The 23,777-nt window shown below is 42.6% G+C and overlaps 1 protein-coding gene across 2 annotated transcripts in view; it reads right to left on the bottom strand.

The window, feature by feature from the left end:
* Positions 1 to 23,777, bottom strand: part of KCNB1 (potassium voltage-gated channel subfamily B member 1) — a 293,763-nt gene that overhangs the window by 3,241 nt on the left and 266,745 nt on the right. The gene's annotated exons all lie outside the window — the stretch shown is intronic.

Genomic DNA, 23,777 nt, shown 5'->3' with positions numbered 1-23,777 from the left:
GGGTTTAGGTTTTGCCCAATTTTGTACCTTTGCAGGGACAAGAAGCTTTCAGACATTAGGCACACAGTATTTGATAATCCAGTAACCATTTTGAAAGGCTTCAGAGTGGCCAAACAGCTGACTCGTGAACAGAATTTAACTAGGGTACAGTTCACAATCTCAAGAGAACACGTAGAGGGTAATTTTATAACTTTACTGAGGACTTTCAAAGCAAACCTGTGTGCAAACGTTAAACATAAGCCATCGTCCGTGAACTTCATCACAAGCCGAGTCAGGACTGCGCCCTTTTATCCTCTCGCCAAAGTATCTATGTTCAGTACAGAATATGAAAGCTTATACGAAATGTTAAAAAGACTGACAAAAGGAAAACTTTGGAGCAGAGAGATGTTAAAATAGTCCCTGTTTTGTTCTGGGGGGAGGGGGGGTGTTTGTTGACCAATTGGCCATTTGATCTCTCCTGATATTGCAAGCAGGAGAGCTTAGGAGGCGGTCAGCCAGACAAGATGGATAGAATTTTCAAGAAGGGATCTCCTTTTGTTTGAAATGAAACATCACATTTTAATGAAATTTCTTCTTTTGTTTCATTTCATTCGGAAAACGAAAACAAAAGAAAAATGAACACAATTTTGTTTGTTTTTCATTTCGCTTTGGTTTTCTCACTATGCAGCCACCAGACCCAGTCTGGCCCTTCCCCCACACCTCCTTGGTCCCCACTGCAAAAATTAAAAAAAAATAAATAAAGGCTTTCCCGGGTGTCCCCACCTCCCTAGATACCTCGTGCCCCCATTGTTGGTCTTTAAGGTCCAAACAGGGCAGGAATAATCCCAAGTACTCCCGCCCTGCTGGGTATTTTAAAATAGTGCTGGTCTGGCCATGAAGCCGGCACCATTTTATTGTGCGGACATACAAAAAAAACAAAACCCCTGGACAGTTTTTGAGATGTTGGGGATTTTTCAATGAGGGGAGGGGGTCCTATTTCACATTGTGGTTTATTTCATGAAGGGGTTAGACATTGCTCTATTCACCTTCAGCTCCACTCTCATACCACTAACTTATTCACTGTTTCATAAAAAGGGGAGGCTTTCGCCCCGAGAACCACTCGCAGGGCACCACCTTAAGGCGGGTTTCAGCATGGGTTTCTGTGCGGTTTATTACATAGGGAAATGAGTGCACGTTTCTGCGCGTGTGTTCTTGTAAGTTTCACTTTTGCACGGATTTTCTGCGCTCATCTCATTTGCAAAGGGCCCTTAATTACATCCAGTGGAGGCACATGCTTTTGTTGCACGCGCTAAAATAAACACGCACTGGCAACTAGTGCCGATTTCACTGTGGGTCTTATTACATTGGCTTCCAAACGATATAGCAAGACAGGAAATGATGTAACAATGACTGCAACAAGACAGGAAATGATATCAGCCTACAACCTGGTCTGTCTTGCTCCACTTACTGATACTTACTGTTCTTCTTTTTCTAGATTTTAAAAATAAAATGTTATCTGTTGTACACCCTTGACAGGGAGGAAATAATGCAACTAAGTTGCTACCAATGTTTATTTCACTGGCAAACCTTTAAGTTTCATCTGCTTCCTCTGTGTTTCATAATTGGCATATATTCTCACCTGCATCAATGGAATCATTTTATATTATTACTTTTCTAGGTTGGCTCTTGCATCTATAGTCTTGCTACTATAGTCTGTCATTCTCCATTAGCAATTATTTTCTAAGATATCTGAAGTTTGTAACTCTTCATGTTTTAGTAAGAATATAAGAACATGCGAACATGCCATACTGGGTCAGACCAAGGGTCCATCAAGCCCAGCATCCTGTTTCCAACAGTGGCCAATCCAGGCCATAAGAACCTGGCAAGTACCCAAAAACTAAGTCTATCCCATGTTACTGTTGCTAGTAATAGCAGTGGCTAATTTCTAAGTCAACTTAATTATTAATAGCAGGTAATAGACTTCTCCTCCAAGAACTTATCCAATCCTTTTTTAAACACAGCTACACTAACTGCACTAATCACATCCTCTGGCAACAAATTCCAGAGCTTAATTGTGCGTTGAGTGAAAAAGAACTTTCTCTGATTAGTTTTAAATGTGCCCCATGCTACCTTCATGGAGTGCCCCCTAGTCTTTCTATTATCTGAAACAGTAAATAACCAATTCACATCTACCCGTTCTAGACCTCTCATGATTTTAAACACCTCTATCATATCCCACCTCAGCCGTCTCTTCTCCAAGCTGAAAAGGCCTAACCTCTTTAGTCTTTCCTCATAGGGGAGCTGTTTCATTCCCCTTAACATTTTGGTAGCCCTTCTCTGTACCTTCTCCATTGCAATTATATCTTTTTTGAGATGCGGCGACCAGAATTGTACACAGTATTCAATGTGCAGTCTCACCATGGAGCGATATAGAGGCATTATGACATTTTCTGTTTTATTCACCATTCCCTTTTTAATAATTCCCAATATTCTGTTTGCTTTTTTGACTGCCGCAGCACACTGAACCGACGATTTCAATGTGTTATCCACTATGACACCTAGATCTCTTTCTTGGGTTGTAGCACCTAATATGGAACCTAACATTATGTAACTATAGCAAGGGTTATTTTTCCCTATATGCATCACCTTGCACTTATCCACATTAAATTTCATCTGCCATTTTGATGCCCAATTTTCCAGACTCACAAGGTCCTTCCTGCAATTTATCACAATCTGCTTGTGATTTAACTACTCTGAACAATTTTGTATCATCTGCAAATTTGATTACCTCACTCGTCGTATTTCTTTCCAGATCATTTATAAATATATTGAAAAGTAAGAGTCCTAATACAGATCCCTGAGGCACTCCACTGCCCACTCCCTTCCACTGAGAAAATTGTCCATTTAATCCTACTCTCTGTTTCCTGTCTTTTAGCCAGTTTGTAATCCACGAAGGAAATATCCCAAACAAAATCTCTAAACTCAAAAGGATGCCACCCAGTGGTACTTCTTATTAGGGACTCAATTCCACAAAAGCCTCTCTTGCTCTCTCATTGAACACTGAAGTCTTGTCTAAAAAGAAAAGTTTCCAAATGAGACGGATTTAGAAACACACAGGAATTCCCCTGGAAGGCTACAATACATTTACAGGGAATTTAAGGAAAAACGTAGCCCCAAGTTGAATAATTCGCTGCTTACGTGCCAAAAACAATTTCCTACGCAACTGCATTTCCCTTGAAATGCCTAGAAAAATGTGTATTTTCTGCCCATAAAAATGTATACCCTTAAATTTAAAATATTGGTTATATACCAAATCTTTGTCAACATCTAATGCAAAAGTTACCAATAATGTCTTAAGTATTCTGTAAAAATTCTGTTAAGTTGGTATTATCTACAGGAACCAGTAAATCCATAGTCCTCTCAATTCTAACCTTCTTCTTTAATTCTGGTAGAAAATAACATTTGGATTACTTAATTACTGTATCATGAAACATTTGTAGAACCTCATGCATATATTTTTTAAACAGTTCTCAACAACCTAGATTTTGTAAAATTCAATGATATAAGGTTTCTAAATTGCATAGCATTATCCAATGACTCGATCTTACTATGTAGACTAATAACTGTAAAGACTTGGTTGAATTACACAAAATCACAAGTTGACCCTCAGCAGAAGACTTCCTATGTTCCAGATCCACTAATTGTTTTGAGACTTTAAGGTAAATGTACAGAGCTGTGCTACAGTTCGAGACAAGGAAGTCTCAGTCCTTGAGACTACTTTCCATATGTCTCTGAGGGTTATCTCAGCTGGTTCACTTATTTCCCCAAGGGCCAGGCCTCTTTGATCGGGTGGGAATCCCATTGCAGCTGAAATAGGTATATGTAACCCCCATCCTTTATTTCTAAGAGGGTCCCATTGGAAAACGAAATCAGGGGAGAAGCCAATCCATTAGGCTGCAAAAGGTCCCCATTTACAACATTTCCTGAATCAAATGGGCCATAGTTAGGAGGTGGAGGTGGAGGAGTATGATCACCAACACTCAAGGAGACCGTATTTATTTATTTATTTAAAAGCTTTTATATACCGGTATTTGTAGGTACATCCTACCAGTTTACATGAAACAGAACGCAGTACATAGAACATTGCGGGTGAACGGGGGTGATAAAACAATGGGAACCATCGCCCCTTCAAAATGTACAGTTGGGCAGGTAAGGTGATGGTCTATCAGCCCAAGAGTGGGTGTAGAGGCTGAAGGGGGCAAAATCGCTTTCCACTTCCTCTTTTTCCCTATTCCAGCAAAAGATGAAAAAACACTGAGAAGCAGCGCATCCCTTAGGTGTATGGCTTTGGTACAACGCTGTCAGCGTGCCACACAGCAGCCGTCTTTATCACAGGTGCAGGAGTCCGCCTCAGGACCTCCAGGCATCTATCTCACCACTGACAAGATCTTTATTTCAGACAGCAGCCTGATGTCAGGAACAATGATGATCTCTGCAAAATGGCTGCTTTTATCAAGGGTATAGGAGTTGGCCTCAGGACCCCCGGTGTCTATCTCACTGCCAAGAAAATATTTTATTCAGGTAGGAGAAATGGAGCTTTCAGGCAGCTTGATGTATGAACCCTGGAAAAGCATATTTACAGTTATAAGAATATAATTGTCCACATGCAATATGTAAAGTGTGTCTTAAAAATGCAACTCGTTCTTGGCGGGTGGCACATATCCTGAAGGGCCATACAAGAATTTATAACTGGGGCTGTCCTCACACGTCTCATTCCCCTTTCCTGAGTCCCCAAGATGTGGGTCCTTTCTGTGGGGGAAGGCTAAACTTCTTAGCCCATGCAGTAGTGTTCTTCCCTGTGTGTGTTACCATAGCTCTTCCGGGCAGGCACACTTACCACCCAGGCAGGACTCACTGGAGAAGAGTTCAAATTAAACTTTACTATAATTCCTTGTAAAAGAATCAATAGATACAAAACAAAGCAGCAGATATTCAAAAGCCATTTAGACGGATAACTGAAAAGCTATCCGTCTAATTGGCTAAGCTGCTATTTTAAAAAGCTTACCCAGCTATATTCTAGCCGGATAATGAATGAATTATCTGGCTAGAATACAGCAGGATAATGAATATAGCAGGATAATGAATGAACATAAGAACATAAGAAAATGCCATACTGGGTCAGACCAAGGGTCCATCGAGCCCAGCATCCTGTTTCCAACAGTGGCCAATTCAGGCCATAAGAACCTGGCAAGTACCCAAAAACTAAGTCTATTCCATGTAACCATTACTAATGGCAGTGGCTATTCTCTAAGTGAACTTAATAGCAGGTAATGGACTTCTCCTCCAAGAACTTATCCAATCCTTTTTTAAACACAGCTATACTAACTGCACTAACCACATCCTCTGGCAACAAATTCCAGAGTTTAATTGTGCCCCATGCTAACTTCATGGAGTGTCCCCTAGTCTTTCTACTATCCGAAAGAGTAAATAACCGATTCACATCTACCCGTTCTAGACCTCTCATGATCTTAAACACCTCTATCATATCCCCCCTCAGTCGTCTCTTCTCCAAGCTGAAAAGTCCTAACCTCTTTAGGCTAGAATATAGCAGGTTAAGTAGGGAGCGTTCCAGAGTGGGCAATAGGCGTTCCAGGCGGAGTGGAGTTAGCTGGTTAGGTTAACTGGATGACTGAATATCAGCCCCCCCCCCAGGGCTGGTCTAAGATATCTGGGTGTACTCAGCCGGCGCTGCCTCACCACTGAATATTCCACTTAAGTTAGCTGGATAGGTGTATCCGACTAACTTTAGACCAGCCCTCCAGTGCAGCTGGAGGCCCTCACACAGCACACTCAAAACACAACCTTCCCTTCTGAAAGCAAACTCCATCTGCCCTCTTCTCTCCTAAACTATCCCTTCCCCTTGTGCCTAAGGGATGTTCAATTCCCGACAAACTCTGGGGGAGCTGAGTACCCAAGGGCTGGGACTAGGGACATCTAGCGGATATCCCAAGGGATCGCTACATAAAACTACTTATAACTTTTCACATGTATAAGTGCTGAGCAATTAGTATTCCAGCTAGTAATTATGATCTTATTATCTTATTTTTATGTTGTGCAGTGAATACATTACTGTAAAAAGTAAACAGATTCCAAAATAGGAAGAGAAAAAAAATGATCAGCGAATGCCAGAGACAGAGAAGTTCCCTGTCCCAGGCAGACTACAAATTTAGCAAGAGGAAAGAGATTTACAGGAGATCTGACAATGATATGACAGTAATGTTTGGGGAGGGGGATCAAGGAAGACAGGGACTGGGATGAATAAAATGACCCAACTGAGATAAGGTGGTCAAGTAACTCCTTGTCAGGAGCGACAAGCTCAGTCCATCCTGGTTTTATTTTTTCCTCTCCCCGCTTCTATGCATTTATCCTTTCATTTTTTGAAAATCAGGAGCCATAAGTACATGAATCAAAGGGGCAAAGGCTCAGCCTGTCCCTTGTGATATGGAGCTATGTGCTCACCTCAGGCTAAGGAGAAGCTTTCAGAAACGGTCAACATTTCAGCAGTTAAAGAAAAAACCAGAATGGGAAAAAAAAAAAAAAAAAAAGACATTTGATTTTGTTTTATCTGCCCACGCAATTATCTTTTTTTTTTTTTTTCGTTGCTGGTGGTACTGCTGCCTTAAGAAGACGACAGCAGTCTGATAGTGACATGGAGCTGAAACGTCTCGGAGATTGTTGCAGGGGGGACACAACACAGTCCCTTGAGGGCCACAAACCGGTCAGGTTCTCCGGATATTCCTAATGAAGACGCACGATCAGGTCTGACGTTGAGGGGGGGTGGGGAGTGAATAGGGGTGACCGTCCTGGCAGGTTTGGGAGGGAGGCCCCCACCCTGCCTTTGTAGCCCCCACCTCCAGCACTATAATTTCAGCACTGTGGTTGATTTGCCCTGGGCCCCCGCACCCTCCCTAAAGTCAATCCTATGTACAAGATAGATGTTCATACATTTGTGGCAACGAGCATACAAATCTATCGCAGGAGTATGGATTTGCGATATCCTGAAAGCACGATTGGCTTCTGGCGCTTTGAGCACTAGAGGTGCCACACACCTGCATTCAGGCCAATGGCCATAGCATAGCCGGAAACCGGCAGGAACAGACTAAGCCACTGCTGAGGCTCCGGACTCACTTTTTATTATTTTACCTTCAGAACCTCTACACCAGGGGAATTCAGCAGGGCCTTTGTTTGTGGTCCTGACATCGCCATCCCACACTAATCACTAACTACATTTTTCGGAGCTCAGATTTCGCTTGATAAAAGATGCATCTCTTCCTGGGGTAATGTAGTACCTGTCGACTAGCTCTGCTTAAAAGTCCAGTTCATGTTTTACCTCGCTGGCTTGCTTGCAACCGGAGCCCACTCCCAGCTTTCTGCATCAGGCTGGCAGAAAATCTGGTTCATAAGAGCCGAAGCAGGGTCTGGGTGGTCAGGCAGCCTTAGCTGCTGGCTGGGTTTTTTTTTTTTCCTAGCAAGAAAAGAGGGCACAGGCAGGAATCCCTTAGGTTGGGCATTCGCTGGGCAGGGAGGAAGAGCACAAAGAGATCAAGCGACAGTGCACACATCTTAGAGAGTTCTTAATTAGCTCTTCAAATTCTCCTGCTTTTTCCACCGTGGGCGATTTAAGATGTTTTAAGAGCCAAAATAATTGACATGGTAAGCGGTATTGTGGTTCTCCCCACGTCACTTCAGCTCACTGTAGACAAATTTCCCCCCGCTGCTTTCCTTACCAGAGCAGACGCTGAATATTTAGAAAATGTATTCTATATTTAAAAACTGTTGTTTCGTTTGGCTGACAACAAACTGGCTGTACTCTAATCCTCTCCATGTGCTTGTAAAGAACAGAACATTACTTTACATGAAAACAAAAGAATCAGCCTGTCACACACCAAGAAAGAACATTCCCCCCTACCCCCCCCACACACAAATGTCAGGAAGAGTACGAGAGATGTTAGTGTGCCGTTCAGAATACTCCTTTTATTCTTTCGCTGCCTAAAAGGGAGATTTGGGGATAGGCAAAATGCATCGGGTCTAGTAATAAAAGAAATCTCTTGCATCCTGCTTGGAAAGATTACAGTTTCGAGTTTGTGCACAGCATTTTGGAAGGACCAATCACATGCAGATGCAGTGAGTCCCTGTATCGAAGAGCTTACAACGGAGGTGGAATCAGGAGGTGACGGGGAAATAACAGGAAAGGGGGAGCCTGGACACACCGAAGGGATTTTCCCCATTTTGTGTCTATGGAAAAAATGCGTAGTAGGAAATGTTAAAAATGCTCAGATCCTAAATTTAGGGAGAATTTCCGCCGAAAATGTCCCTAAATTTAGGGACCTAAAATTCAGGGGGGTCAATATATCCAGTGGTATTTAGCTATCTGGCAAATGCCAACTTTTCAATATTTCCCTCATTTATCTAGCCAAAGTTCATCCAGATAGCAGCGTTAAGTTAGCCGGATAACTTATCCAGCTAACTCTAGTCATGCTGTATAGTCCTAAAAATAGCCAGAAAAATGTCTCCAGCTATTGAATATAAGAACATAGGAAGTTGCCATACTGGGTCAGATCGGGAGTCCATCAAGCCCAGCATCCTGACTCCAACAGTGGCCAATCCAGACTACAAGTACCTGGTAAGTACCCAAACAATAAATAGAACCCGTGTTGCTAAAGCAGGTAATAAGCAGTGGCTATTCCCAAAGGGGCAGATTTTAAAACTTATGCGTGGGCGTAGATTTGTTCGCACAACCCGGCGCAAACAAATCTACGCCCGATTTTATAACATGTGCACGCTACCCGGCGCATGTTATAAAATCCGGGCTCGGCACGCGCAAGGGGTTGCACACATGTGCACCTTGTGCGCACCGAGCCCGAGGGGAGCCCCGATGGCTGTCCCCGTTCCCTCCAAGGCCGCTCCAAAATCGGAGCGGCCTTGGAGGGAACTTTTTTTCCGGTCTCCCCCACCTTCCCCTCCCTTCCCCTATCTAACCCATCCCCAGCCCTACCTAAATCTCCCCCACCTTAATTGTGTGTTGTTTGCAAATTTGATCACCTCACTCATTGTACTTCTTTCCATATCATTTGTAAATATGTTAAAAAGCACCGGTCCAAGTACGGATCACTGAAGCACTCCACTGTTTACCCTTTTCCACTGAGAAATCCGACCACTGAATCCTACTCCCTGTTTCCTGTCTTTTAACCAGTTTGCAAACCACAAATGGACATTGCCTCCTATCCCATGACTTTTTAGTTTTTTAAAAGCCTCTCATGAAGGACTTTCTCAAACACCTTCTGAAAATCCAAATATACTACAATACAGTTCACCTTTATCCAAATGTTTATTAACCCCTTCAAAAAAATGAAGCAGATTTGTGAGGCAAGACTTTCCTTGGGTAAATCTATGCTGGCTATGTTCCATTAAACTATATCTATCGATATGTTATGTGATTTTGTTCTTTAAAATAGTTTCCATGATTTTTCCCAGCACTGAAATCAGGCTCACTGGTCTAGTTTCCTGGATCACCCCTGGAGACCTTTTTAAATATTGAGGTTACATTGGCGACTTTCCAGTCTTCAGGTATAATGGACGATTTTAATGTTAGATTAGAAATTACTAGTAATAGGTCTGAAATTTCATTTTTTTAGTTCTTTCAGAACCCTGGGGTTTATACCATTTGGTCCAGGTGATTTGCTACTCTTTAGTTTGTTAATCTGGCCTACTACATCTTCCAGATTCACTGTGATTTGGTTCAGTTCATCTGAATCATCACTCTTGAAAACCATCTCCAGAATGGGTATCTCCCCCACATCCTCATTAGTAAACACTGAAGTAAAGAATTAATTTAGTCTTTCCACGATGGCCTTATCTTCCCTAAGAGTTCCTTTAACCCCTCAATCATCTAATAATCCAACCGACTCCCTTGCATGCTTACTGCTTTGTATATATTTAAAAACATTTTTATTATGAGTTTTTGCCTCTATGACCAACTTCTTTTCAAATTCTCTCTTAGCCTGTCTTAGTAATGTTTTACATTTAGCTTGCCAATGCTTATGCTTTTTCCTATTTTCTTCAGCCGGATCCTTCTTCCATTTTTTGAAGGAAGATCTTTTGGCTAAAATAGCCTCTTTCACCTCACCTTTTAACCATACTGGTAATCATGTGGCCTTCCTTCCACCTTTCTTAATGTGTCATCTGAACTGGGTTTCTAAGATGGTATTTTTTAACAATGTCCATGCCTATTGTACACTCTTAACCTTTGTAACTGCATCTTTCATTTTTTTCTAACTATTTACCTCATTTTATAAAAATTTCCCTTTTGAAAGTTTAGAGCCAGAGCTGTAGATTTACTTATTGTCCCTTTTCCAGTCATTAGTTCAAATTTGAACATGTTATGATCTCTATTGCCAAGTGGCCCCACCACTGTTATCTCGCTCTCCAAATCCTGCGCTCCTCTGAGAATTAGATCTAAAATAGCTTCCGCTCACATCAGTTCCTGAACCAATTGCTCCATAAAACAGTCATTTATTCCATCCAGGAACTCTGTCTCTCTAGCATGTCCTGATATACCTCCAAGGCATTGCAATCCAGCCAATGACTGAATAGTATCTCCCGGGTGCCTAAATTTAGGCCTGAAATTCATTTTTCTAGATTTAGGTGTCTAGTGCTGAAAACCAGTGTTAAGAACTTGTTTTTCCTCCATCCTAACATTGATCCCATAGCTACCCACTTTTTGGGTCCTTAAATTAGGTACTTAACACTAGTCAGCTTTTAAAAGGGACAATTTAGCTGTTCATCTCCCAAATGTCTAATTCTCTGGGCTATTTTTAGTGACTTGGTTTGAATTTTATGGTACGCGGGCTCACCTTTGAAAAATAGCAAGCCAGCAGGAATTCTCCACGCAAAACATGCGCCTCTGCGCCTCGCTCGACTGATAGGCAACGTCTGGGTGGGAAGCAGCTTCAGCTACCTATTTAATTTTTAGAAGTAACAATAAATAAAGAATGAATTTCTGTGGCAGAGGGTGCAGTGCTGAGGGCTGAAGCATGAGGGATCCCAGGCTGGGCTTCCCTGCCCATTGGGGATAGTCAGACCTGGGCATGCTTGGGAAGTGGTGCACTCGGGCCTGGGAAGGGGAGATGGCTGCCGCTATGGTGAGTCTGAGGTGGGCCTTGGGCTGGCGAGGGGGTACCAGAGTCACCTGAGCTTACTCTCTGGAGAAGAGGAAGAGTTACTAAACATTGAAAAAGGCAAACACCCCCCCCCCCCCCCAAAACAGCTAAACCAAAAGTCCCCAAATATAATATTAACATTCCAAGTTTTATTTAAAAAACAAAAAAAAAACCCAACAACAACAACAACACTAATATTAGGAAGTCAGTAACCCTCGCTTCCTTATTTTCTAAGGTATTTGGGGTAAAGAACTCAAATGGAGGAGAACTGACCCCCCTAACGTAACCTCTGAATTTTGGCTGCACATCAGGGTCCCTAGCTTAACAAGTTGGGTCAAATATTGTAAGTCAAGCTGAGCTGACCAAAATTTTGGAAAACTGGATCATGGAGGTTTGAATTTAGCCCAAGTTATGCTGGGTTATAGCCAATTATTACAAAAAATTATTTCAGCAGAACGAGCCCCTTCCAGTCCTCCCAGGCCCTGTAGGGTTCCCAGATGACTCCCTGTTACCTGGGGGAGGCGGAGCCAGTCCTGATGCAGGCATGGAGATGCGGGCCTATACTCTTCACCGAAAAACCAGAAAACTACTTTTCCCTGCATGCAGTGGGGCAAAACTAGGACTGTCCTTGGGAACAGGGAGTCATCTGGTAACCCTAAAACCGATTCCCAGGGATTTGAATTTAACCTTTATTTTATCTTTATTAGGCTCCTAAAATCTCAGTACCGACAGATTTTGAAAGGTTGATGCAACCCATGCCTGTAAGCAGTCATTCATTTTTAACTCCCTGCCCTGTCCCATTTTCCATCACTTGGATATTCAGCATTCTGAATCCATCTATGTCCTTGCCTACCCAGTTATTCAGCTTACCTTTATGCTTCTTTGAACTTTTTCATAAGGCTTAACTAAAAACTCTGATAACAATCCAAGAAAAGCTGAGCATTTCCTCCCCTCCTGTTCTGATGTATTACTGTATGGCTTCATCTCCTCAGTCAGTGCAGATGGGTTTTCAGATGTTCACCTGCCTGCACGATGCAGTGCATCTCAGGGGATGAGGGCCTTACAATTGAAGAACGCTGCATGTTCCCCACAAGCCACCTGTGAGCAAGCTTTAGATACCCGGGAATTCCCAACAGGTAAAGCCGTTCCTTGACCTGTAGCCATACGCGGCAGCTCAGAGCTGTTCTTAGCTTTTTAACAACTTACGGTGCAGAGAGGAATCCCCAGCTCAGCCTCCGGCGGTGGAAAGTGAAGGGGGAATTCTACATTTGCTTTAGAAATGATTTTCTGCACAGTCACCAGGGGTTCTCCGAGAAGGCTGCCCTGCAGGTCTGCTTTTCAGGAAGTCCACCAGATAGCTTTGCATATACGTCTAAGAACAAGGTGAATTTTCCTAGCTTGGCTGCCCTGGACTCCAGGCCTGCTTGCAGCCCTCACAGACTGCACTGAAGGACCCTCGGTCTTTATATTATATATCAAATTGCAGATAAGACCTACTAATATCACATACAAGTACCTGGCTGTGGATGAATAGGAGAGATTAGTTTGGGAAGGTAATATGATAGAATAACCCTTTAGTAAAAGCATTCAATATTCAATTAAATACATCTGAAGTTTTCAGATTGATTCTGATCTAGGTAAAAAGCAATTTTTCTTGTAGACATCCTTCAGTGCAGGTTACTGATTACAAAGGAAAACCCAAGCGTGCATTTGCCATCATACCCGATTGATTGATCTGATTGTGGTAGAAGCTTCCTTCCTTTCCTATTTAGTCAATTTCCTATGACCTTTACAGGTCATTGTCATTCCCAGCCTCCGGAATTAGAAAGATCAGGGTAGTCCGATCAGCACCTTGGATTTTCCATTAGATCTCTGCTCAGCAGAGATCACATTCATAGGATCGGAGAGTTATCAGGCTAAGTATTGCCAGGAAAGGTTGACCGTAAATGAGGAAAATCCTCAGGATAGAGCAGGGCTTGGTTTTTGGCATGTTTGTCATGAATATGCATGAGATATATTTGCATATGCCGGGTCTCCCCGTATGCAGATTTATCTCATGCATTTTCATTGCAGACCTTCCCTAAGTTCGACTGGCTATGGGGTCCCCCAGGACAGGAAGTTCTTGGCTGGTGCACGACTGGGCAAGTCTGCTTCTCAGGACCACAACGTCGTTGTTATGTTCCTTCCTCTTCTCTTTACAGTTCTAATGGATTTCTAAAGGAATTTTGCTACCATGACAAACGAGAAGTGATTCCATCTCGCCCTCAGGACACATTGAGCCAGTCGGATTTTCAGGGTGCCCGCAATGAATATGCATGAGGTAGATTTGCATACAGTGCAGGTGGTATATGAAGATCTATGTAATGCATATTCATTGTGGATACCCTGAAAATCCGACTGGCTCAGTGTCGGGCCGATTCAGTATGGTGCGCTCGGCTGAGCGCACTTTTAGCCCTGGTGTGGCTGTGCGTTTTTGACGCGCTATTTTTATCCCTTATACAGTAAGGAGTAATAGCGCGTCAAAAACACGCGGCCAACCCCCCCCCCCCCAAAACTAATAGCACCCACAACATGCAAATGCATGTTGTGGGTGCTATTAGTTATTCCCGCGTGATTCAGTAAGTAAAATGGGCAGCAAAGCCGCACATTTTACCTTCAGAAATTAACGCCTGCCCAAAGGCAGAAGTTAATTTTGGCTGGCACAGGGAAAGTGTACAGAAAAGCCTAAAAAACTGCTTTTCTGTGCACCCTCCGACTTAATATCATAGCGATATTAAGTCAGAGGCCCCAAAAAAAAAAAAAAATTTTAATTAAAAAAATTTTTTTAAAAATCTGCCCGCGGCCCGCGGGTTAGAAGACGGACGCTCAATTTAGCCGACGTCCATTTTCCGAACCCGTGGCTGTCAGCAGGCTCGAGAACCGACACCAGTAAAATTGAGCATCGGCTGTCAAACCCGCTGAGAGCCGCCACATCTGTCAAAAAGGAGGCGCTAGGGATGCGCTAGTGTCCCTAGCGCCTCCTTTTACCGCGGGCCCTAATTTTGCATATCTTTTTTTACTAACTCGCGTGCCCAGGAGAGTGGCCTGGGTGCGCGTCGGGAGAGCGGGCACTCGCCTGCTCTCCCGCGCATCTTATTGTATTGGCCCGTGTGTCCCAAGAACTGGGTTAAGAACAACTGGTCTGAAGTATTTTCCAGAAATCCTTCTCTACTAAAAGAACAATAAATGTGTTCTAAAACAGCCAAACCCTAACATCACTTGTGAGGAAGCCCCTCTGAAAGTCAGAGGTAAAAACAAAAAAGCCCATATTTAGCTATAAAATAAAATCTTATACTTCAGGCCATGTAATGTGTTTTCTGAAAGATTTTCTCCAAGGTATAAGATAAATCAGGATATTCGTCTCTTTTAGGAGAGCCGACAATACAGAATAAATATTCCAGGAGACAAAAAAGGAGGGTCATTTTATAACTGGGCATGCTGGGGTAAAGTCTCAGAGTGATTTTTACATGGCAGACTTTGCCCTGCATTTTCAAAGCAAACATACGCACATAGACTGTAACTTTCAAACCAGCGTGCGGGTGCATATTTGCGTATGTGTGTTGACCCACACTTTTATAACGTGTGCGTGTATATGCACACGTTATAAAATAGCCTGGCTGCGCGCCACACGTGCACCAAATTTTAAGTGGGCACGCGCGTAAATCAGGGGATGTTAAAATGGTCGCGAGGCCAGACCATTCCCAGTTTACCAGTTCATCCACCAGTTCACCCAGTTAACAACGACGTCCTCCAATGCCCCTGATTTGATAGTCTACACTCCTCCCAGTTACCCCAGACCCTTTAAACCCCCTCAAAAATAGCTTGAGCCTTTACATTTTTTTTAACTTACACGTCATCCATAGCAGAAGCAATGTTACGCGGCAGGGGAGCTCAGCGCACGCCGGGGCGTGTAAGTATTTACACGTTTATCTCTCGGCCAGACCCCAGAATGCCCAGGCCCTGCCCTTTATGGGAACCTTTGAGGCGTGCGTGCCACGGCACTTATGCGCATATCTGGGCACTTTTTAAAATAATGTCAGCACGCGTAAGCCTGACTTCCTTGCGCATCCCCTACCTGATGTGCATGCCAGGCTTTTCCAATTCACCTCACTAGGTTTACTTTGAAAATTTCCGTGCAAGGGCCAGTGCCGCGCGTGGAAACTCGCCAGCGCAAAGTGACGCCTTGCCCTGCCGAGGGCGTAACTTGTGCAGGTTATCTTACACGCAGACTATTTTAAAATTTAAACAGCATGTATACGAGTCTCGACTCCTCCTCCCCCACCTCGGAACGCCCCTCTCCAGTGCGCAGAATCAGGTTATGTGCATGATTTTTAACACACTGAGCATTAGGTTATTTTACTTCATTTACGTGCACAAAACCATGTTTCATGTGCATCAGTGTTTTTAAAATTCACCCGTTATTAGGAAGGAATGTGGGTGGAATATCCTACATAGCGCTGTGTTTATTAAATACACTATTTTGCCATTATTTGTAGCTTTTTTTTCTGGATATAAGTTCAATCAGCAGAGTGCCAAAATAGCAGGAAATCACTAAATGCAATTAAGGAAGATCTATTAGCATGATTGCTCATACAGTTTTCCTATCATTAATATTCATGAAAGCAATTAGCATTCGTCTCTTTACACGAAGGAAGTCCATGTGGAGCATCAACACTTTACAAGATATAATGAACATTTTTAGACCAGCATGTCCCAGTGCTGTCCTCGAGGTGCCCCTGACTGGTTAGGTTTGAGGCTGCCAGTAACAAGTATGCATGAGGTAGATCTCCATGCTTTGGAGACTCAGAGGGTAACTTTCAGGCAGCTCTACGCTGCCCCGTACATGGGCATATGGACCATGTAGAGATCTGCTACAGTATCACATATGCACAGATTATAAAAAAAAAAATGCGTATGTGTACCCCTTAACATTAATTAATTCATTTATTTAAAAGAACTTCTTGTCTGCGCCCTCTAAAGTTCAGGGCGGGTTACAATATGTGTGTATGTTTTCTTATGCATTCCTACACACCTATAATTTGTGTGCAAAAAACACCGTGACTCACGTAAAACCCTGTTTAATGCGTGGAAGTCGGTATATTTTAAAACATGCGCGCATCATTGAAATCACCGGGTTGCTGAAACCTCCATCAGCTCACCCGGTCCTTCTCCAGCAGGTCATCGAGACCCTCCTAGTCCTTCATTGCAAATTCCACCCCCACCCCCCCCCCAATTCCCCCAGACCTTCCACCCAACCAATAGTAAAACGACACACGAGTCTGATATCAATTGCACAAGATAATTAGCAGATATAACATTATTTTGCAAATAACTTACCAAATGTGTGCACATGTAAGTCTCTTATAAAAACAGCAAGTTGCGCATGTGTCTCTTGACCCCAGAACGCCCCTTTTTCGCACATAGATGTGCGCACGAGACCGAAAACATGCGCGCACCTTTGATGTTTATAAAATAGCATGCATGTGAGTACAAGCAACTTACATGTGCATATGCGAATTTTATTCCGATAAATGTTTGGAACGTTCACCCCCTCAGTGTATATGCAAACCTCTCTCTTACATTTGCACCAGGACCCTCCGGAAAACCAGACTGGTTATGTGTGGCCCCCAGGACGGGGTGGGCGGAGCAAAGAATTTGATGACACGTGGCACTGTGATGTGGCTTCAGTCCAAGGATCAGATCACTTTTCATCTCCAGCAAGTCCACCTCTCGGCTGTACTGCAAGGTTGCAAAGCCGATCCATAATTTACAAACAAGCCGGAGCGATTTCTTAGATCCTAAGAATTAATATTTAGAAAGGTCATTTTAACTTTGTTAACCTTTCTTTTTTAATGGATCCAAGAACTCTCTTTATGAAGGTCTTCCCAAAAGTCACATTAAAATACTTCAAGCTTTTGCAAAGTGCAGCTTATTATTCCATGTCCTTGTATTTAATCATCTCGCTCCAATTTTAAAGTAGCCCCACATTGGCTGCCTGTGACTTTTATGGTTATCTTTAAAGTGATTTTTTTTTTTTTTTTTTTAAGGTTTTGAATAGCGGAAGCCAACAGTATTTGAGACTGACTCCAGCCTTATTGTTCCTAGATGGTCTGCAGATCAGCAGCTCATAAGAAGATAAGAAATTGCCCTGCTGGGTCAGAAGGGTCCCTCAAGCCCAGCTCCTTGCAATGCCTTACAATGTATAAAGCTGTTTGCCTGTGTGTTCTCCATGGGGAAACCTTCCCTTTGCAAAGGGTTATTTATTTATATTCCGTGCTGCAGCCCTTCAGATTGGATGACACTCAGGCACTGTGGGTATATTTCCCTGTCCCCAGGGGGCTTTATCATCTAACAGGTCAATTTCAAAAGCCCTGCGCGTGTCAGAAGCGGAAGTTGCGTAAACAAGTCGGGCCGGCGGGCGGCGAGCGGGTTTTAAAAGCCGCCCGTGTATGTGCGCACCTCCCGCATACAAATCTGAAGATGTGCAAAAAAAAAAGGGGCGGGGAGAGAGCGGGACGTGGGCGTTCTGGAACTTTTAACGGGAAATGTGCACGCAAGTGTTTACGTGGACAAGCGTGCGCCGGGGTCCCCTGCTGTGTAACTTTACTACTGCTATGGATGGCGTGCAAGTAATAAAACCCCCCCCCCCAAAAAAACAGGCTAGTCAGCAGGGCTAACAGGGGGGAAAGGGAGGCTATTAAACTAGGAAGGGTTGGGAAGTCCTATCTCTTGCCTGTGGGGCAAACTAGGAACGAACTGGTGCAACTGGCAATGGCGTGGACACGCACCCCTTTTAAAATCCCCCCCCCCCCCACTTAATGGAAGCGAGATTTGCATGCACAGGCGCGCGCCTACTTAAAACTGCGCATTCAGCCTATTCATATGTGCCCATGCAACGTTAGCCGTCATAGTTTGAACCTGCGGCAATGACTTGCCCAGCGTCACATGGAGCAGCAGCCGGATTTGAGCGCTGGTTCACAGGTCACCTGCTCTAAGCACTAGGCTCCTCCTCACAGGTTACTGGTTGAGCTTTGGGAGATATCTGCTCTTAAACTTTTTTTGTAACTGGAAATCTTATTTGTTTTTGCAAGTTTTCATTTGGATTATTAAGTTCTGTTTGACTGTTCTAAGTGTCTCGGTATGATTTTAATGCTTACGTACAGAATGTACCTTGCTAACAGGCCGATACAGTAAAGTTCGCGGGAGAGCGGGCGAGCGCACAGGCCACTCTCCTGTGCGTGCGATTCACTAAAACAAATTATTCAAATTAGGGCCCGCGGTAAAAGGAGGCGCTAGGGACACTAGCGCGTCCCTAGCGCCTCTTTTTTGACAGGAGTGGTGGCTGTCAGCGAATTTGACAGCCGATGCTCAATTTTGCCGGCGTCTGTTCTCAAACCCGCTGACAGCCAAGGGCTCGGAAACCGGACGCCGGCAAAATTGAGCGTCCAGTTTTCAACCCCCGAGCAAAGAGAAATTACCAGAACAAAAAAATGTGTCAGAACCATATATTATTACTTCTTTCCTTACTGCTAAGGTATGATGGAATTAGGAATCGAGGTACGCTCGCAACTGATCTGGATAACTAAATACGTATCTCGTATTTTGATATGTCAGAACGCATTTACATGGAAATCGTAATACATATTTTGCTCCTCTTTGTATAACCCTTTCTCTCATAGTCAAAAACTCTTTTCTCCTCAATTGTGTACTTAAGGAAACATCTGGGAAAATTCTAATTGGAAACCCATGGAACTGAAAACTTTGATTTCTGAGATCGCCGGAGATCGTCGGAGCATAAGTGGAAGAGCCTAGAGGTCTGGAGGTATAGCGAGAAAATTTTCCTTTTCTTTAATTGCTAATCGCAGACATCGGAACCTGCTTTAAATATATATACTGTGTCTCCACGGTTCCTAATTGATGTGTATGCTTTTTTTTCTGCTTATTTAAAGTGCTGTGTTGCCCCTTCCTCATAGTGATGCCACATACTAAGAGGAAGAGGAAAATAATAACTTCAACACCAGTGGTTGATAGCAATCAACCCCGAATTCAGGATATTTTTGGTAGAACTATATCAATACCAGGAGCAGAAGTCGCTGGAGTTGTAGCTCAGGAGCAGGAACTCAACTCCTTGACTTGTGAAACATCATTAAGCCCTGGAGCTCCTTCAACACCTGAACCACCAATGGGAAGAGAAGGAGGTGACTTTACATTCGAGGATTCCACCCAGACTTTGGTTTCTTTGTCATCTCCAGATAAGAGGGGAGTAGTGGGAATAGATTTCCCACAACAGACCCACGAGTCTCAGGTAGTTGTAAACCAAAATCAGGAAATTAGTACCGTACTGGTTTCTAAGGTAAAAAAGATGGTAGATGGAGAGGGAGATACGTTAGCTGGTTTACCTGTTATTGTTCCCACGAAATTTACTATGGAAGAAATTGGTGGTATGATTCTCTCAATTCAAAAGTCTATTAATGACTTGACTAAGACAGTTCAACAAAGTTTAGATAATAATAAAATGTTGCAGATAAAAACCGAGAAGATAGAGAAATCAGTGACAAATTTAGAACATAAAATTGATGAGGTAGAAAAAGTTCAAGTGAATTTAATTAAATCAGAGAAACTTCAATCAAATAAAATCGAGCAAATAGAAAATCAAATTAGAAGAGCAAATCTGAGAATTCTTAATTTTCCTAGGACTCATCTGCTGTCCCCTAGAGAATTATTTAAAAGCTATCTTATAAAAGTACTGAAGTATTCAGAGAAAACACTCCCTATGATATCCAGGATATACTATATTACTCAAATAACAGAGGGTGCAGATAGGTCAGAACAAACTCAAGGAAATTTAAATGAGGATATAAATTTGTCTGAGCTGCTAGAAAAGTCATCAGACATGGAAATAAAAACTCGTGCTACTCTAATTGTCCAATGTGCAGATATTTCCCAAAGAGATTTAATACATAGGTTATATTTGTTATAAATGTTCAAGGAAAACTAACTTTTGGCATCATAAAATGTTTAAGGAAAACCTTAAGTTAAGTTTTAACTTTTGATTACACTGGGATTTTGGTATTTTGAGAAAAGCATATATAAAAATAAGAAAAAAAGAGATTATTAACATCATTGACCAATGATTAAATATAAGGCAGAGTAATAAGGTCAGAGAACCGTACGAGGATGCCTATTGTGAAGGTCAAACATAATCATTAGAAGCTTCTGTTTGAATTCATCGGGAGATTTCTGGTTTATTAACTGACATCTTTGATAAACACCATAACTTATAATTTTATTTCAAAAGAAGGCACACGTGGTAATTGTTAGAGTGTAGTGAATGCGCCAGGCTGCCCCCAGCCAGCCCTGGAGCAGAGACATTTTAAAAATAATCTGAAATATTAATTTAACAACTTTATATTCCACATAATAAGCAACGTTATAAAAGCAGTGTACAATAAACAAACAATACAAAAAACACCTAACAACAAAACAGTAAAGTAAAATAAAAAAACGATTCTGCAAGACGAAACACAATAGCATTATTCTGTTTTTTTTCTACAGGAGTTAATATTTTCTAGAGATTACCCACTAACTTGTGCCAATATTTCTGAGTTCAAGTGTAACTTGTGTGATTTTGAGGAAACTAGTGGTGGGCACAGTAAACTGTGAATCTGTACTAAACTAAAATATAATCCTTGTACTTAACAGTACGCTGTTTACAAATCCTTCTGTTCATTTAGATTGACATTTTCATTACAATTTTGATTGCAAATGGAAGGCTTGACTAAAGTGTTCCTTTTGATGGCAGGACAGCTTCGTTCTTTGGTGGCAGAATGTACATGGGTCCAGCCCTGTTCGTGGCAGCCAATGCGCTAAGGCATGAATGCAGTAGAATTAATGAAGCCTAACGTGTGTGCAAGGCCATCGCGCCATTCCCAGGTCCGCACAGGCTTCTGACTTTTTCTTCACAGGAAATTAAAGCAACAACAGTTTTTTGTGTCAATAATTTCGTGGACAATTGCAACAAGCAAAACCATCAAGTGATTCCTTCTCATTTCTGCTTTTAAATTTCATTTAAAAAAAACCAAAACAAACACCAAACAAAAAAACCCAACAAATTATGAATTCTGATTCTTTTCCAAAGGTTTTCCTACTTAGTGTCTTTCCCATCCAGTACAGTGGGGTTATTCCTGCCCCATTTGGTACTAAGTCAGTACCTACAAGGTATGCAACAAGTGGGGTGAGATTTTTTTTACGAAAAAATTCTCCCCCTATCGTGGACTCTTCTTTGCCTTTCAAGAAGATGCAAAGGCGAGAAGGGAGAGTGCTTATGAAGAAGGATGCCAGCAACAATATATTTTCCCTTTTCTTGTTTCTCTGAGCTGCATGCACTTTCACCTGCGTATCTGCTGACAGCTCCTGGAGGAAGGGATTTGCTTGGAAGCGATTAGCCTTGCAGAACTGTGAGGCAGCTGCTTGCAGGATCCCCCATCTCACTGAGCTGAGGGACTGGGGTAGTGATTAGAGACGAGTCTGTCATTCCTGTTATGTGATTGTATGTCCTTCCCAACAGCTTGCAGAGCAGGGCGAAAGATCAAGTTGGGCGAACAAACCAAAGGTTTTGTAATAGGATTTCTGATTAATTCAGAGATTTCATAACCGTAATTAGAATGAACTGCTGCTCTCTGAGAAAACAATAACTCCAAGAACAACGAATAGCTGATACAGCAAGATTGTCTTTCACAATGCAAATACAGATTGACCCTTTTGTTTTATAGTGGACAAGTCTAGACAGCCTTGGGAGGGCACACTAGACTCTAGGGGCAGTGCTCCCAAGCTTCAGCTTCAGGAAATATAATGTTCTGTTCGTCACAATAACCTGTCATGGGATCAGTAATTACTCTAATAAGCACTCTCCGTGTTTGCTCTTTACGTACACGCGTGTATATCCGCAGCAGCAATCCCTGGCTGTCACGGATAACTGGTCGTCCTGTCTGCAGGTTCAAAGCTGACTGATGAAATCGATCCAGGATGGACGGACCCTCAGCTGGGGATTTGGCTTCTGCCGCTCCTGCCTATTCACTTCCTGTTTCCCCTGTAGCTTGTGTACCTGTGGCTGCATGGATGCAGTGTAGGCTCAAGCTGCTTTACCTGCAGCTGCCCCACAGACTGTACTGCATATTCATTTTGTCAAGACCAAAGTTCTACCATTCGCATGATCAGCAGAGACAGATCGGACTCCTAAAACTTTCCTTTAACAATGGTAATTCATTTTCACTTAGAATGTTGGGACCTGGCAGGGCTTTGCGGCCTGGAATATTTCTTTCCGCCAGTGCTGTACTGTGCCAGTTATTCTCCACAAAGAAATGGGTGGATAAAATCAACACTTATTTCTGTTTAAGCGGAGAACATCGACAGCCAACAAATGAAGAACGGTGCATGCACATAATATATTTACTGTATACACGCGCGCACATTGACACAGACAGTTCAACAAACATGAAAACCATTCCACAACGGACTTATTTTGTCTAAACACAGTACAGACTTCCAGATTTCGGTTTAGGAATTTCAAGATGCTGCCACCGCTGCTAATATTTATCATTTTTTAAGTGCTGCTTGACACATGCACTGCTGCACAGACACACACACACAAGTCTGTCCCTGCTCTACGGACCGTGCAATCTAGTCAAGGCAAACAACTCGAAAGCTCGTCCCCAAATCCCCTTATATTTATTTTTTAACTAGAACTGGTGAAAAGCCATCTGCGTTCACGGGACCTTCTTTAAAGGCAAAACCCAGGTTCGGGAAAACAGAAACTGTGACCAACAAGAATGCCATCAGCTCTGTAAGCACAATATTCTTTCTAGTAATTGCAAGAGGAGATTACAAAATCTGGATCATTTAATACAGCCCTGCCTTCTCTTTGCAAAATTCAATTATTGCAGCTGGGAAGAGGGGCTGTCTATATGGGCAGAACACCCTATTAAAACCATCAATAAATCAATATACATAGCAAGTATCAATGCTGCTATAACTGTATAGTTGGCATCCTCAATCTCTTAAGACTATTTTATTTTATTTTTTATTTCCTTCTGTTGATTTATCTTTTATTCTGAGAGGATCTTCTCCCCCTAGTAAAGTTATAAATATGTATATTTTGTGTTTTGTTTTTTGTTTTTTTAAATATCTTTCTTCTTGAATTTCACTGTTCCTGTTATTTCGTTTCATGGACTGTAAGTGATATAATTAATAAAGAAATAATTATAAATAAAAAAAATAGAGCAAGTATGGATAAATAATTGTCAGGGCTCGAAATGGTTCCATTTGAGACGTCATTTTCTCTTAAACTGAAACCAAGACAATAACTGCCCAGCCCCATTCTCCCCCAACCCTCTCTCGTTTCCTCTGCCTACCTAGTGTGAAAGGGGATGCCAGCTTGGTCACGCCCCCCCCCAATGGTGTGTGCACGGGTCACTCCCTCTGAAAGCCGGCCCTGCCTTGCTCCTTTTGCATTAATGAAGAAAGCACAGGGCTCAGAGGCTG

This window comes from Rhinatrema bivittatum, chromosome 8 (assembly GCF_901001135.1).
Source record: "Rhinatrema bivittatum chromosome 8, aRhiBiv1.1, whole genome shotgun sequence".
Lineage (NCBI taxonomy): Eukaryota > Metazoa > Chordata > Amphibia > Gymnophiona > Rhinatrematidae > Rhinatrema > Rhinatrema bivittatum.
Note: the sequence above shows the minus strand (reverse complement) of the source record. Positions and strands in the feature narration are given on the sequence as shown.